The sequence below is a fragment of the Astatotilapia calliptera genome, chromosome 11, assembly GCF_900246225.1.
Source record: "Astatotilapia calliptera chromosome 11, fAstCal1.2, whole genome shotgun sequence".
Classification (NCBI taxonomy): Eukaryota; Metazoa; Chordata; class Actinopteri; order Cichliformes; family Cichlidae; genus Astatotilapia; species Astatotilapia calliptera.
The window spans coordinates 12874626-12888664 of NC_039312.1; positions in this window are offsets into that span (position 1 = coordinate 12874626).

Consider the following 14039-nt stretch of genomic DNA (forward strand, 5'->3'; position numbering starts at 1 on the left):
AATAAATCCAACATGGCCTTTTTTTCAGTGTAGTCTTCTCTGCGGGTGCGTTTTGCTTTTTGTCAAATGGTACCAGTGAACAAACGAGTAATGTGTAAACGTGTAAAGCACCATATTTGGACAACCCTTACTCTTGAATCTTATTTACAGTATCATCACCATGTATTGTTAGTTTCTTCACTTCAAGTTCCTCGTTTCATTCGTTGTTGCATTGTTTGCTTGTTTTTACATTTCTGAAAAATCTGTCAATTTTACATCTGAAATAAAAATCAATAGGAATCATTAGAGTTTTATTATTGACCTTTTCACTTTTACAGGAACTTCCAGGAACTTTATAAAAAGTCTAGTGATAAAATCTTTATACACTATCCCATCTCCAGGTTTGTGTTAGCAAAGCGCAGGAGGATTAAATCACAGCTCTGGGAAAAATTCAAACCAACGGAAGCAGGAGAACTAGTGGTGGATGATTTCATGATATGCAGCTGGGAAGTACAATACTGATTCATTATCAAACAAGGTATCTGCCTGCCAAAAAGTGCACGTGCTTTAAAGAAAAGGACCAGAAATGTCATCAAAATACAGAGGAAACAATAGGCCTGAAAGTTTTCTGATTCAGTGATAGCAAACTAAAACTGTTAATATTTCAGTGCAGTGTCTTTAGATTTTCATCTTTCATCAACAGATGTTTTTGGTTGAAGGCTTCAGATGGTTTTTGAGTTTGAGTTAACTAAATTGTAACTATAGTTAAGCAGAACTAAACTAAAACTGGATATTTAAAAAAACAGTGGACATATTTATTTAAACTATGTAAGTCTATAAGACTTTGAGTCAACTGCTGTAAAGTCTGTGAGTCCGTGTATATTGCAATACCTGTGATGAATTTTTCCATATCTTGCATCTAGCATATGCATTCCATAATAAAGGACTAAAACTAACACGAAAACGAATATGTCAAACAATAAAACGGAAACAGGCAAATCTGTTCTGGAAACTAACTGAAAATAAACTGAACTGAAAACAAAAAGTCAAAATGAAATCAAACTAAAAACTAATTAGAAAACACAAAAGTATGATAACAACTCTGTTTTAGAACCATGTATTTTGTAGTCCTTTTTATATATGACTACATATATCCAGCTGGTTCTGTGACCACAGACCTGAAGAGTCAAATCTGACCTCAGGCCTGACATTCTGCACTTTGACCCCTGAGACAAGAGATTATGCAGGAAATCATGTCTGCCCACTGATCACATCAGAATCAAAGGAAAAGCAGGGCTTAGTATGTGTGTGAGTGCGTTATGCAGATAATTATGGTTAACGACTTAGGGATGAACTCTGTAAAGGTGACCTGCCTGCACGCACGCGCGCGTGTGTGTGTGTGTGTGTGTGTGTGTGTGTGTGTGTGTGTGTGTGTGTGTGTGTGTGTGTGTGTGTGTGTGTGTGTGTGTGTGCATTTCTGCATGGGAGAGCATCTGTCTCACACCGAGGGTGGAGGTGATGCATAGAGAGAAGGATTTGACCCGAACTTCCTCTAAGCCTGGGCGAGCAGGGGTCGAGTTCTGTCACATGTCGTCTGTCTGTTCAGATAAGAATGGTGAGCATGGAGAAAGGTCCAGTGTCGTTGAGCGGCACGATGTTATTCTGATTTAATGACGTAAAGCTTCCTTGTTGTGCCCACTGTGTCATCACTAGGTATTATCCAGAGCTTGAGATTAAATAGGATATAGATTAGATAACACATAATTTATGATGCTTATGTAGATAATTTTCATGGGTGGATAAGCAGCTATTTACTAATCCACCAAGTCATTAACAAATGAAACTTAAAAACTGTGCAAATCTAAAAACCTCCAGCAGATCCATCCACCTTTCATTGTACATGCTTAAAATATCCACCAATCTCTATTCATGGCCTTCACCAAGATCATAAACATCTTGTGTTTTATCATTTACAATCAGCTGTCTTATTATATATGTTTCACTTTTCAAAAAGGCCTCTTGTTAACTCTAATCCAGTTTCGTATTTGTCTGCTGGAGATAATCAGTAGCCATGCTGTGGATAGTATGTAAGTAATAACACATGAAAGACTGCGTGGTCATTATATCTTCCAACACTCACAGTTATACTTTAGGTATATGGTCATAATTTTCAGGGAATACTAGCTTCATCCTTATTGGCATACATTTCAGGAAGCAGCACACCCGAGGGCCTGTTTCCTTTTAATATCAACTTCCAGTTTCAATGAAAAATGCTGTCAGGCTCATTTACCAGACAGTGGCTGCGTTTCCACTGTCTGGAAGTGTTTTCCAGCCATCTTTAGCTTCAGATACACTGAACTCGGTTCCAGCAGATTACTGATGAGTAATGAGCCTTTACGCAAAGTTAGCTAGAGAAAAATGTTAGTTTATCTATTTGTCCACTAAACTGGAATGTGATTTTCCTGATAACTATGAAAATGGTCATTACAAAATATTTAAAAAGAAGAAATGTTGAATGAATCACAAGTAATTTCGTAAGGAAACATTTTTGGAGAGCTGTTTGTGTACTCAAGATGATATCATATGAAAGTGAGTCATAGAGGAAGAGAGTCCCACCAAAAACACTGTCAGATGGGAATAAGTTAAAATTGAGAGTGTCTACGTTGAAGTCTTAAACTTCAGTCCGGTCGTAAAGTGATGACGTGACGAAGCCTTAAGTAGTCTGCGTTTAATATGGCTTTTGTGTTGTTAACATGTTTAATGTTTTGTATTTTCTTCTATTTAATCTCAAAAAGCTCCTAAAACAGTCAATGATCCCTGTTGACCTCCCTCGACTTTTATTACTGCTAATCCTTTATTTAAGCTCAGTTTTTAAAACCTTAGGATGTAGCTACAGCCCAGCCCATGCAGCAGTATAGGAATGACTAACCTCGTATTGTGGATGTATTATCTCAGTTGTTCTCCTGGCGGAAGTTTGGTCCTTTTACAGCATCCTGACCACTGAGAACACTCACGTTAACTTTTATCGAGTGGGAAAAAAGTTAGCTTGTTTATATTAGGCTAACATAGCTGTGTCACTAGCAGTCACGTAGCACATCATTATATACCAGCTAGCCAAACTTCAGTAACCCTACAAACGTCACTGCTGTTTAGCTTTCTGTGTTCATTTATGCTGGAAGTGATAGGAGAGCTGTATGTTTTAATTTGTTTCCAAAACCCCGCAGTCATGACATGCTATATTGTATTTAGATAGAAGCTAGCGAGCTAACTTCCTGCTAACTTCTAACTCTGTTAAATGTCATAAATTCAGTTTTCATGGATGCCTGGATGTTAAACTCAATTGTTACACCTGGTAGAGCAGAACGCTGATCATTTATTAAAGATGAAAGACAGTTTTTCAACTCTCAGTAATGCCATAGTGATCGTTTGATATATGGACCTGCAGCGGAGTTTAGGTCCAGACACGGCTAGTGACGTCAGACTGAACGACCGGATTCTGGAAGATGTGAGCAGTTCATGTGACGAAAATCCAAAAGTTCGATGTTTTCTCTCCGGAGAAATGGACAAATTTTCCTGCAAGTCAATATAGAGGAGAGTCACAGTTACTATAAGGTTTTCACAGCTCACAAATGTGCCATATTGGAACGTTGTCCTCAAATAAGCAAAAAAAAAAGGAATTCACCATTTTTCAATTAAAAAACAAAACAAATTAGGCCTTTAGTAACTTACAGCCTTCATTTAGCTCTCAGATAAAAGCCGGTGAGTCCCCTGAGTAGAACCATTACACTAATAATAGCAGCTCTTTGAAGCAGGGAAAGAACAGCAGTAGCAGTAAAGAATGCCGCAGACTTCCTGTTTCACAAAGGTAATTCAGTTATACGAGTGTGTGTCGGTTTGTCACTTCCAGTGTGGAAGTGAACGTCTGTGAGAGTTCATTGAAGAATTTTAGCAAAACATTGGGTCTACTTTATGTTTTCTGTAGTCTGTAGTTCTGATGCATTTCTTTAGATAAATGCTCATATTTCATGTTCAAAGAGCATGAAAGTACGATCAAACTTGAAGAAATGTTGCCTTGGCAGATTGTTTATCAAACTCAAAGAAGAAAAGGTAATAAAAGAGCAGTCCAACAATTTATTGCTCTTTATTGCCCAAAAACACAGAAACAGAAAGGTGAAAATAGGAAACTACTAGATTCTACTACCCTGTTTTCTTGTTCTTTTATTTTATTTTGTTGTCTTTTTTAAAAAATAATACAAAGAAAATAAAAGTCTTCCACCTACAAAAATGCAGATAATACCACTAAAACACTTTTTTCATATGCTCAGTAGCACTCAAACTCTGAACAGCTGAACGTCTTGCATCCCTTTAATAATGTTTAAGGTTTGTAACGTGTGATATTGTGCACACTATTTTTCACATAGGCCCACACGATCCATAACAAATTATGTGCAAAGTTAGTTCCAGAAAAGTTCAGGGTTTTTTGACATGAGCACGTGTTAAGATGGATGTCTCTCAGCCAACAGCAAAGGATGCCTGCAATTACATATTTCATCTGGAATTATACATAAAGCAATCCATCAATCTGAATCCTTAATTCCATGTCGTCTTGAAAACCCAGAGGATTATGCCATCGCCGCAGTAATATAAGCCAGACAGTTATTCTCTACACAGGGGATATTCGAATAATATGGGCTATAACCTGACATTGAAGGACGGTGACAAGACAGAATCCACCACAGCAGCAGATGAGCCAAACAACAGCATGGTGCTGGTTCCGACATCATGAGCATACTGCAGCATCATATTCTCTCAGAAATCAGCACATAAATCAAAGTGCTCAGGTAAGATAGGGTGGTGTGCTTGAATCTATTCAGACACTTGATTCAATGTTACTGTACCTTTGAATGTCCTTGTATCTAATCTAATTTTGACATACGTCTCCTTCTCTTTCATATTATAATTTTTTTAACATATCTATCTCCTTTGCGCTTTGGCGGATGATTAAATTTGCATCATATCAGCAACTCTGCCCCCCAGTTACAAAGTACAGTAAACTTGGCACTGTGAGCACTTTTTGGCTTGACATGTTGCAAACACATGGAGCTGTTGGTAAATGCTGCTCATTGTCCTGCGAGGGGGGATGATGATTGAATACATGTCAACCATAATTCTCACAGGTTGCGGTCCTGAGGTCTGCATGACCTCAAATAACGCCCGACATTGCTTGAAACATCAGGCTGAGCAGGAGGCCAGAGGAGAGGAGAGGAGGAAACAAGTTATGGAAACAGCATGGGCACTGGAAAGAAAGAAGGGTGCAAAGAAAGAGACACGAGTGAATAGAAATTACTCTTTGCACCCCCCCCCCCCCCCCCCCCCAACGCACCTCAGACACACACACACAAACACATACTCTGAATAAATCAACACAAGCACCGTCTTGATTGCTACAATCTCCTCCTCTTCCTCTCCTTTCCATCTAAATCAACCTCTTCCCTCTCCCTCAGTCCGTGTGGCCTCACCGGTGGGTGCATATCTGTGGGTTCCATCCACAGACAGCTCAGCAGGCCGTCATGGTGTCTGTGGAAACCCTGAGCCTGGAGGAGGGACACAAGGAAGGCGATTTCCTCTTGGGGATCAAGGGTTGCTTCTATCCATTACCAGGACGACTGCACCTCAACTGACTGTGTGAAGTTGCTGATTAAAGTGTGTGTGTGCTGTATATGTGTGTGAGGATCTGTCACTGCAAGGTCACTGAAAGACGCTGAGAGCAGCACAAAAGAGAATCTGTCTGCACAGAAAACTACGCCCTGTTTGAGACGTGTGAAATCTTGCACTTCCTCAAATACTGGAATCACATTGAGTTTAGGCAAGGCAAGGCAAGGCAAATTTATTTGTATAGCACAATTCAACAACAAGGTGATTCAAAGTGCTTTACAGAGACATTAGAAACAAAAACAAATAAAAAGCATGATTTAAAATTGATTAAAACAAGCAAACAAACAAACTAACTAAACACACACATTTCACACCTGTTCGCGCCATCTGAACCCTTATCGTAAGGGGAGCTACCAGTCCTTCTGTGGACGAGCTACTTTCTATTTTAAATTCCCTGAATTTAAAATACTCTCTAGACCCAGTCTAGACCCAGTTGGGGAGCTACCCAGAGCTCTAATCCCACACCTGTTCGCGCGATCTGAACCCTTATCGTAAGGGGAGCTACCAGTCCTTCTGTGGATGAGCTACTTTCTATTTTAAATTCCCTGAATTTAAAATACTCTCTAGACCCAGTCTAGACCCAGCTGGGGAGCTACCCAGAGCTCTAAACCCACTTAACAAACAAACAGATAAAATCAGAACAGTAGATAAAATCAGTTTTGAAATTTAAGCTTAACAAACAAACAAAACAGTATATAAAATCAAAACAGATAAAATCAGAAATAGATAAGATCAGTAGTTAGTGTAAGTTTTGAAATTTAAGCTTAAAAGTGTGGATTTGGTGCTTTATTCAAATGCAGCTGAGAATAGGTGAGTCTTCAACCTGGATTTAAATAAACTGAGTGTTTCAGCTGATCTGAGGCTTTCTGGGAGTTTGTTCCAGATATAAGGAGCATAAAAGCTGAATGCAGCTTCTCCGTGTCTGGTTCTGACTCTGGGAACTGATAAAAGACCATGATTAAGATAAGATAAGATTCTTTTTAACTCATTTAAAGTTTATCCAAGGAGCGATTTCCCTTCTAGATATAAATGTATCATTATTGATTAGCTCTCAAAGGGTTTTTGTAATGTTTGAAAAAGTAACTGCGTGCTGCTCATAGTACAGAGAGGTTTCCGTAGTGTTTGGTATGATATATGCAGCGACAAGGAACTGCTGTGACTTTTCCAGCTTGCTTCACTCTCAGTAGTCTCCAAGGTTACTGGCAACCTTTAAGGGAAAACATAACAAACCCAAACTAAGCAATACCCATGCAGCAGCGTCCACACTGTATCTCTGCAACCACTCTAGATCTGATGTGTTGCAAGATTTCTTAAGAAGCCAGCATCAGTGAAATAGTTCTGAAGCGGCTCTGCAGTTATACTCAACTATAAATTCACCTTCAGAACGCAATGCAGGGGTTTTGTTTTATAATCATCTCTATAAACTGCTGTCTGCCTATTAATATGTGGAATTTCTGATTTCTGTTTCATGTTAACTTGCACCATAGTCTAAATGGTTCTGACCTGTCATTTCAGAGCAGATTTCGGTTAGGGGTAAACAGTCTGTGTGGAAAGCAAACAGGAGATGACTTTTGCTGACAATTTCGCTTTTCATTAGTTTATTTTTTAACAGGAACAGGAGCTCCTGGCTTGCACCAGAAAACCCTAAAAATATTGGCTGTTGTCACTGAATGGCTCTGAATGTTGGAGTCTGCCATCTGGTAATCTGCTATTTTGCTTATTCAATGTCCACAAAGGGAGGAAGTCGAGGTGGAGTGATGGGTAAATAAATAGATAAATAAATACAATAATACTAATTTAACCATTATGGTGAACATCTTTAACCCCATTAACCAAACAGATAGTAGTGAGCAAGCAGTTTTTGAGTCTCATATAGCCAAAATTCACAGGGCAGTGACAAATGACTTTGATGCTTGTTTATACTGAAGCTAATTTCCTCGTCCCTTCTGTACCATTGCAATCCTAATGTCACTCTGAAGAATAGCCACTCTGTAAACCAGGGTTAGTGTTGACGGCTGTTTCTGTGGTTTTCTTGCAGGAGGAAGAGTGGACCAGAAAGGCAGCACGCACGGTGTGTGCGGAAACACAACAGCGGGGAGCACGAGCACAGACGTCGGAGGGAAGCACACACACGGGATTCAAGGGAGCAATGGGGATTTATTGTGTTTACAGCTTTCACTGTAAATAAAGAGCACTGTTGGCATCGCAGAGTCTGCGTTTTGGGTCCTCATTCCCCATTTCCCCACGGTCTGCCAGCCAGACCGTGACACAATCTACTTCAGAAATTTATGTTTTTTTTGTTTTGTTTAGGTTTATTTTTACAATGGGTCCGGCTATTTTCTGGGAATTAACACACAATCTCTTCTTCATGACTACAAAACAATGTGGGCAATGAGCAACCACACCTTTTTATGTCTATAATCCAGTTTTGAGATCCCTTCCCAGACGCCTTAACGCCCACTCACATCCTGGGACTTCTGATCTCAGGAATTTGCATGATAAGGTGGGGCCAGGTTTCACAATGAACTCACCCGAAACTCTGGCTGATTAGGACCCACACCCAGTTTCACACCTTGGCTCAGGCGATTAGAGGATCATCAGGGGGGTCCTTTTGTCCCTCTGTGGGGGGATACTCCCACTAGGTTTATATCTGGGACTCTCCACCATTTGATCTTAGAACTGAAGAGGTGAAACGTCTTCAAGCAACTTAAAGAAGTCCAGACGCTTTTCTTTGCAAGCTCCTTTGACTACGATGACCTGGATGACTGAGAACCTTCACAGACACCTTTTTATGTCATTTTACACATTATTTATTATAATTTAAGGCCAAAGAGTCGTGCTGACAGATTTTTTTTAATAGACCGGCATTTCTTTATCAAACAGAAAAGCTGTGACATAATATTGGAATTCCAGTTCTTTTTCTTACATTAATCTATCTCAAGGATAAAATGTGTAGTTAAAATTCTCCACATAGGGAAGAGAGTTTCACTGGTCCAGCCCATTTCACATCAAAGTGTGCTGTATGTGCCGCATGATGTGAAATGAGTGTGACACTCTTGTTGTAAATCATTGTTATGAAATCTACCTTTTCTCCAAAGTCAAAGTGGATCCAGAGTCTACTTCAAAGTGAACTTGAGCACAGCCAGTCTTGTCTGCAAATATGTTTGTCTTTATGCATCTATTTGAAGGTAACAATCAAATTTTATTTTTTGAATGAGATAATCACTGCTTGACTTCTGCCCTCACAAAACATTTCTTTATAATGACTGATTGCATATTTGGAAAGGAGGGCAAGGAAGATCTTCTTAATTGTCCTAAATTTAAGAAAATCACAGCCTAACATACAGTACTCCAGAGAGATGTAAGGAAATCATAGACAGAAGGTTGCAACAAATTTAAGACCAAGGACAGACGGTACCAATTGGATATAAACTCCTCTGAGTAACACTCTTTATGTCAGGGAGGAGTGAGGACGGGAGCCTAACATGGTAGCCTATTCTATGACTGTGTGTGTGGATCCATATGAATGTATCCCGCCCAGCTCAATCCATTCTATGTGTGTGTGTGTGTGTGTGTGTGTGTGTGTGTGTGTGTGTGTGTGTGTGTGTGTGTGTGTGTGTGTGTGTGTGTGTGTGTGTGTGTGTGTGTGCGCGCTCTCTGTCTCTGACATAATCCCACCAGCCACAAGGCTCTATGTTGACATCCAATCAGCACCTGTTTTTGGTGGTTTTCTGATTAAGCTGTCTAGAAAGTGTGCTTCCCTAAAACCACACCTTGACACTGCCGATTTGAGACTGTGATTAAACTACATTAAACTCTGATTTATGCCATCCACGCATTCAGTTACTCTCAGTAAGAGCTTTCAGCTTCTTTAAAACCCATCCCTCAAACTTTTTTAATGCCAGTTGCCATTGATTCTTGCGCACACACTCTGATGTATGACTTGTGCAATAAATTCTGTGATGTAATTTGTTACAATCCTGCCACGAGCCCAATGTTAAACTGTGTGCAAGCAACAAAGAAATCAAATGTTTTGCATAAATTTGACGTAGAAAAAATGGCTGTTTACTTTGCAAAAAGATTATTTTGGCATTTTACAGGAAACATTTGAGAAAATGTCACGGGTTGCTCTGAGGATCCACTCGCAGGACTCCGGAGTGTGTTGTAACAGAGACAGTTTATTCACAAAAATCTTCACCAAGTGTATTTACAGGCAGTGCGAGGACAGTGCTATATACAAGATGTGCGAGGACGGGTTCCAGGGCTCCAGGGAAAACAAGGGGATCACACACACGCTCACGCCAACCTCTCTCCTCTAGTGACCAGCCACCTCTTACACGCTCCACACGGGGAAACACGGGGACGGGTCCGGGGAATCTAGAACAGAGAGACAAATGTTACTTTCTGAGGCGGAAGTGTGGGAAACTAGGGCTCGACGTGTACTGACAGGAGTCTTCACAACAATCCAGCGTTGAACAGCTGATCTCCTCCTTCTGATATACCAGCTGGTCTGATGAGGCCCAGGTGTGCATGATCCGGGAGGGCGTGGGCCAAGGCCGTGAACCCGCCATGAGTTCCGCCCCGGCAAAACATGGGAGGGGGAGAGAGATTGCTGATCAGTGCCTTGCCGACCCCGCAGGTCGTGACAGAAAACTGGCAACCTCTGAAATGGTTGTAATGGTGTAGAGGAACTTTATAGATTAAGAGCCAGTGGAATCACAGAGGTGACGTTGTTAGCTAAAAAAAAAAAAGGGTTTAAACACATTGCAAAAAACAGCAGATTTCTTTATATTATTACTTGATTGGTTGGTTGCGTCGGTACTGATGAGAGATATTATTTGCCTTTAGATTAAAGAACTGGACTTGAAAGAGGTGACTGTCAGATAACTTAAAAAGCACACACATCCTCACATGAGATTGAGGAAACGAAGGAGAAGACAGCTTGCTACAATGTTTTCATCACCATAAGACACCTGCTGCCTTTAATCTGACAATTGAAGGTAAAGTTATATCAGTAGAAGCAGTAGAACACTTCTTTTTCAGATGAAAGCAACTTTACCCATGTGTCATGAAGAAAAGGACTTTCCACAGTATGAGAAAGAAAAGCCATGGAAAACTCCAAATATCAATTGAACTGGATTCATAACATTTTTTTCAACTTTTATCAAAGTGGCAACTTGAATGTTCATGTTTGACTAATACAGTATTCCTGTGAGTTCACCTATAAAAAATGCAGACATTTTTGTTGAGCAGACTTGATTTCAAACCCAGCAGCTTTCAAATGAGTAGCAAATGCATAACCTACTACATTATTAAAGCATCTAGCACTGGACAAATAAAGTTTACTTACGTTGCTACAGCTGTATTTAAGGAACCCTGATTAACGGCAAGGGTAGCATGGTGGCAGAGTGATTATCACTGTTAGCAGTTAGCACCTTTGCCTCACTCCAAGGTTTGACTCCACCATTTGGCTGGGACCTTTCTGTGTAGAATTTACAGTTAACTCCCCAGTCCTCTTTTCCACTAGTACTGACTCTGCTAGTTTTTGCTCATTTTCTATTACAGTTTCACCTCATATGCAACACAAATACAACAACGGAGGATGCTGAAGCAATAGCATACCTGCTGCTTGGTTTTGTCAGACCCAGGGACCACGGTGTTATGTTTTGTGCAGCTATTTCCCTTGTTGCCATGTTTTGTGAAGGAATTTCCTTTGACTGGGGGCCAGTTTGACGGGCCAATTGGAGGCAAGTAGTCACATTTTTGGACAGACTCAGCTCACTCTGAATCCCAGCTGAGCCGGTATAAAAAGTACCTGGTATCAGGTACTACCACCTAATGGAAAACCCTAAAATCCAAGCCAAGCTGAGTTGAGCAGGTACTGGTGGATAAGAGGTATTTGGGTATTCCAGTTTGTTTGGTGATTCTGAATTGCCCATAGGTGTGAATGTGAGTGGAAATGGTTGTTGTCCTCTCTGTGTTAGCCCGGCAACAGACTGGTAACCTGTCCAGAGGCTACATAAGTGTTGGTCATCTTTCACTTCTTACACACTTTGTCACAGTCTTTTACAGAATTATTTGTGACAGGCTTTTGTGTTAGTGTTCAACTTAATTCATCCTTTGAACTAAAGATTTAAGTAAAGAGTCAAAAACATTTTCAAGTAATAGTTGTCAGTTCACAAGTGGTGCATGTACTGTTGGCTTGTAACAACACTGAAATCGAAATGATTTTTCACAGTTAAGTGAAAATACATCATATGGGATTTATTTTTTGTTCATGTTGCAGTCATAATTAACCCTTTCGTGCATGAATTATGACAACCTCAATCCGGATTTTTTTTCTTAAGTATTTTTATTTATCTTTAGTAATGAAAAAAGATTTCTGAACTTCAATTTGTTAAACATGTACTTTTCAAAGAGCTTTTTACATGTCCAAGTGGTAAAAGTCTATCATTTATACACACACTGACACCCCAATGAAGGCATCGGGAGCAACTCAGGGTTCAGTACCTTGCCCAAGGACACTTTGGCATGCAGACTTTAGCATCCATGGATCAAACCACCGATCATCCAATCAATAGATGACTTGCAATACCTCCTGAGGCAAAGCCGCCCAACATGAAAAATTGAAGTATCAACAAACATTATGACCCATCAATCAACAAATTTGTATTTCAAAGGCCAAAAGGATGTGGATTCTGCAAGGTGTGTGTATCCATACAGTTCAGCATCACTCATTCCATCCTGCGTTATTGCAGTCTATTGCAGACAAATACGAGAATTGTATCAGTAAAATCTATGCTGCATCCATGTGGGAGATTTGTGTTCAGTCTCAGGTTGCCATCCAGGACATGCCAAAAATACAAGTGACAGTTTGGCATGTTTTGTGAAACATGGGCCTACATCATATATACACATATACGCCCCAGAATAATTACTCAGTACACCGTATTCCCCATGGACTTCTGCTGTTTCTTGTACATCAAGTCTTACAGTAGTAGACATAAAACACATACTAGGCATGTATGAAGTGCATATGGATATTCTTTTAATATTATTGGAAATAAAAATGATACGCAGCAGTGATAATTATTGTTACGTACTGGCACAGGCAGCATGTTATTATTTGCTTCAGATACGCCTTGCTGTCCTGAATGAAATGTTCAGTAACATAAAGAAAAAGAGGGAAAAAATAGAGAAAAAAGTCAGATAAGTGGCTATAAAACTGTCAGTGCTTTGATTTATTTTTCTGAGCACCTGATGATTTGTTTCAGAAAAGCTGTGCGACCCAACTGCCTTGCTGAGGCTATGTTATATGTTCTGTGCTGTGATAACTCGACAGCCACTTCCAGGAGTCTGTAAGTCATTACGTAGCTCCTTGTTTAAATAAATACTCGAGAAAATGAGCGTGCACAAAAGTGGGATTTTTTGTTTTGTTTTGTTTTTTTAAAAAGCAATTTAGCCCTAAAACATATATGTCCCCTGTGACAATGATGTTGCTCACTGACTTGGTAAAATCAGGAATAGATCCACATGAGCTAGGAAACTGTGTGTTTTTATTCCACCATACATAAACAATACAGGTCTGCTAGGGAGGGTTGGGGGCGGGGGGTCTTACCACAGGCCTCATTTGTGTTCATCACACTGGCTTGTGCATGCTCACAGAATGGGAGGTTTACAAAAAAAGACTGCAGAAAAGATTTCAGTCTCAGTGTCAAAATATAAAATAATTATTATCTAAATGTTTCACATTTATTATATTTTGTCATTATTTATAGTTTGATGTGTTTCCTGTGAAGACCCCACTTTCATGTTGTTGTTGTTGTTGCTGTTGTTTAGTAGTTAAAAGTGAACAACCGTGACGTCCAATCACAGAACAGATCAGGTTTAAGAGTTTCTCAAACCGACTGGAACTGGGGAAGACTTGTTTCTCGTAACATTCACCTCAGTACAGGAACAATTGCTGTGGTGCGGCACTTGATATTTCTTTGTGGGATGAAATTGTCTTGTTGTGGTGGTGATGCATATTGTATGTATCAAAAAAGATCTTAGTCACAGTAAGAATTCATACGTGAAAAAGACACTTTCGACAGAAATTAATGAACTAAAGCGACCCTGTTTGCGTACTTCCTTATGTTCCAGTGGGATTTTAAGAAGGAGATATTTGTTACCCATAAAAGAACTTTTATTCCAACATCTTATCTGGAATGTGTGTAAACTTGTGGTTATGACTTGAGAATGGCAACATACAGGCCTTTTGTTTCCTAACTTTTAACTTTTCCAGGTAATAGCCACCGTGACGGTGGGGGATGCTGACTGACTCATGGCCATATGAGTAACATGAG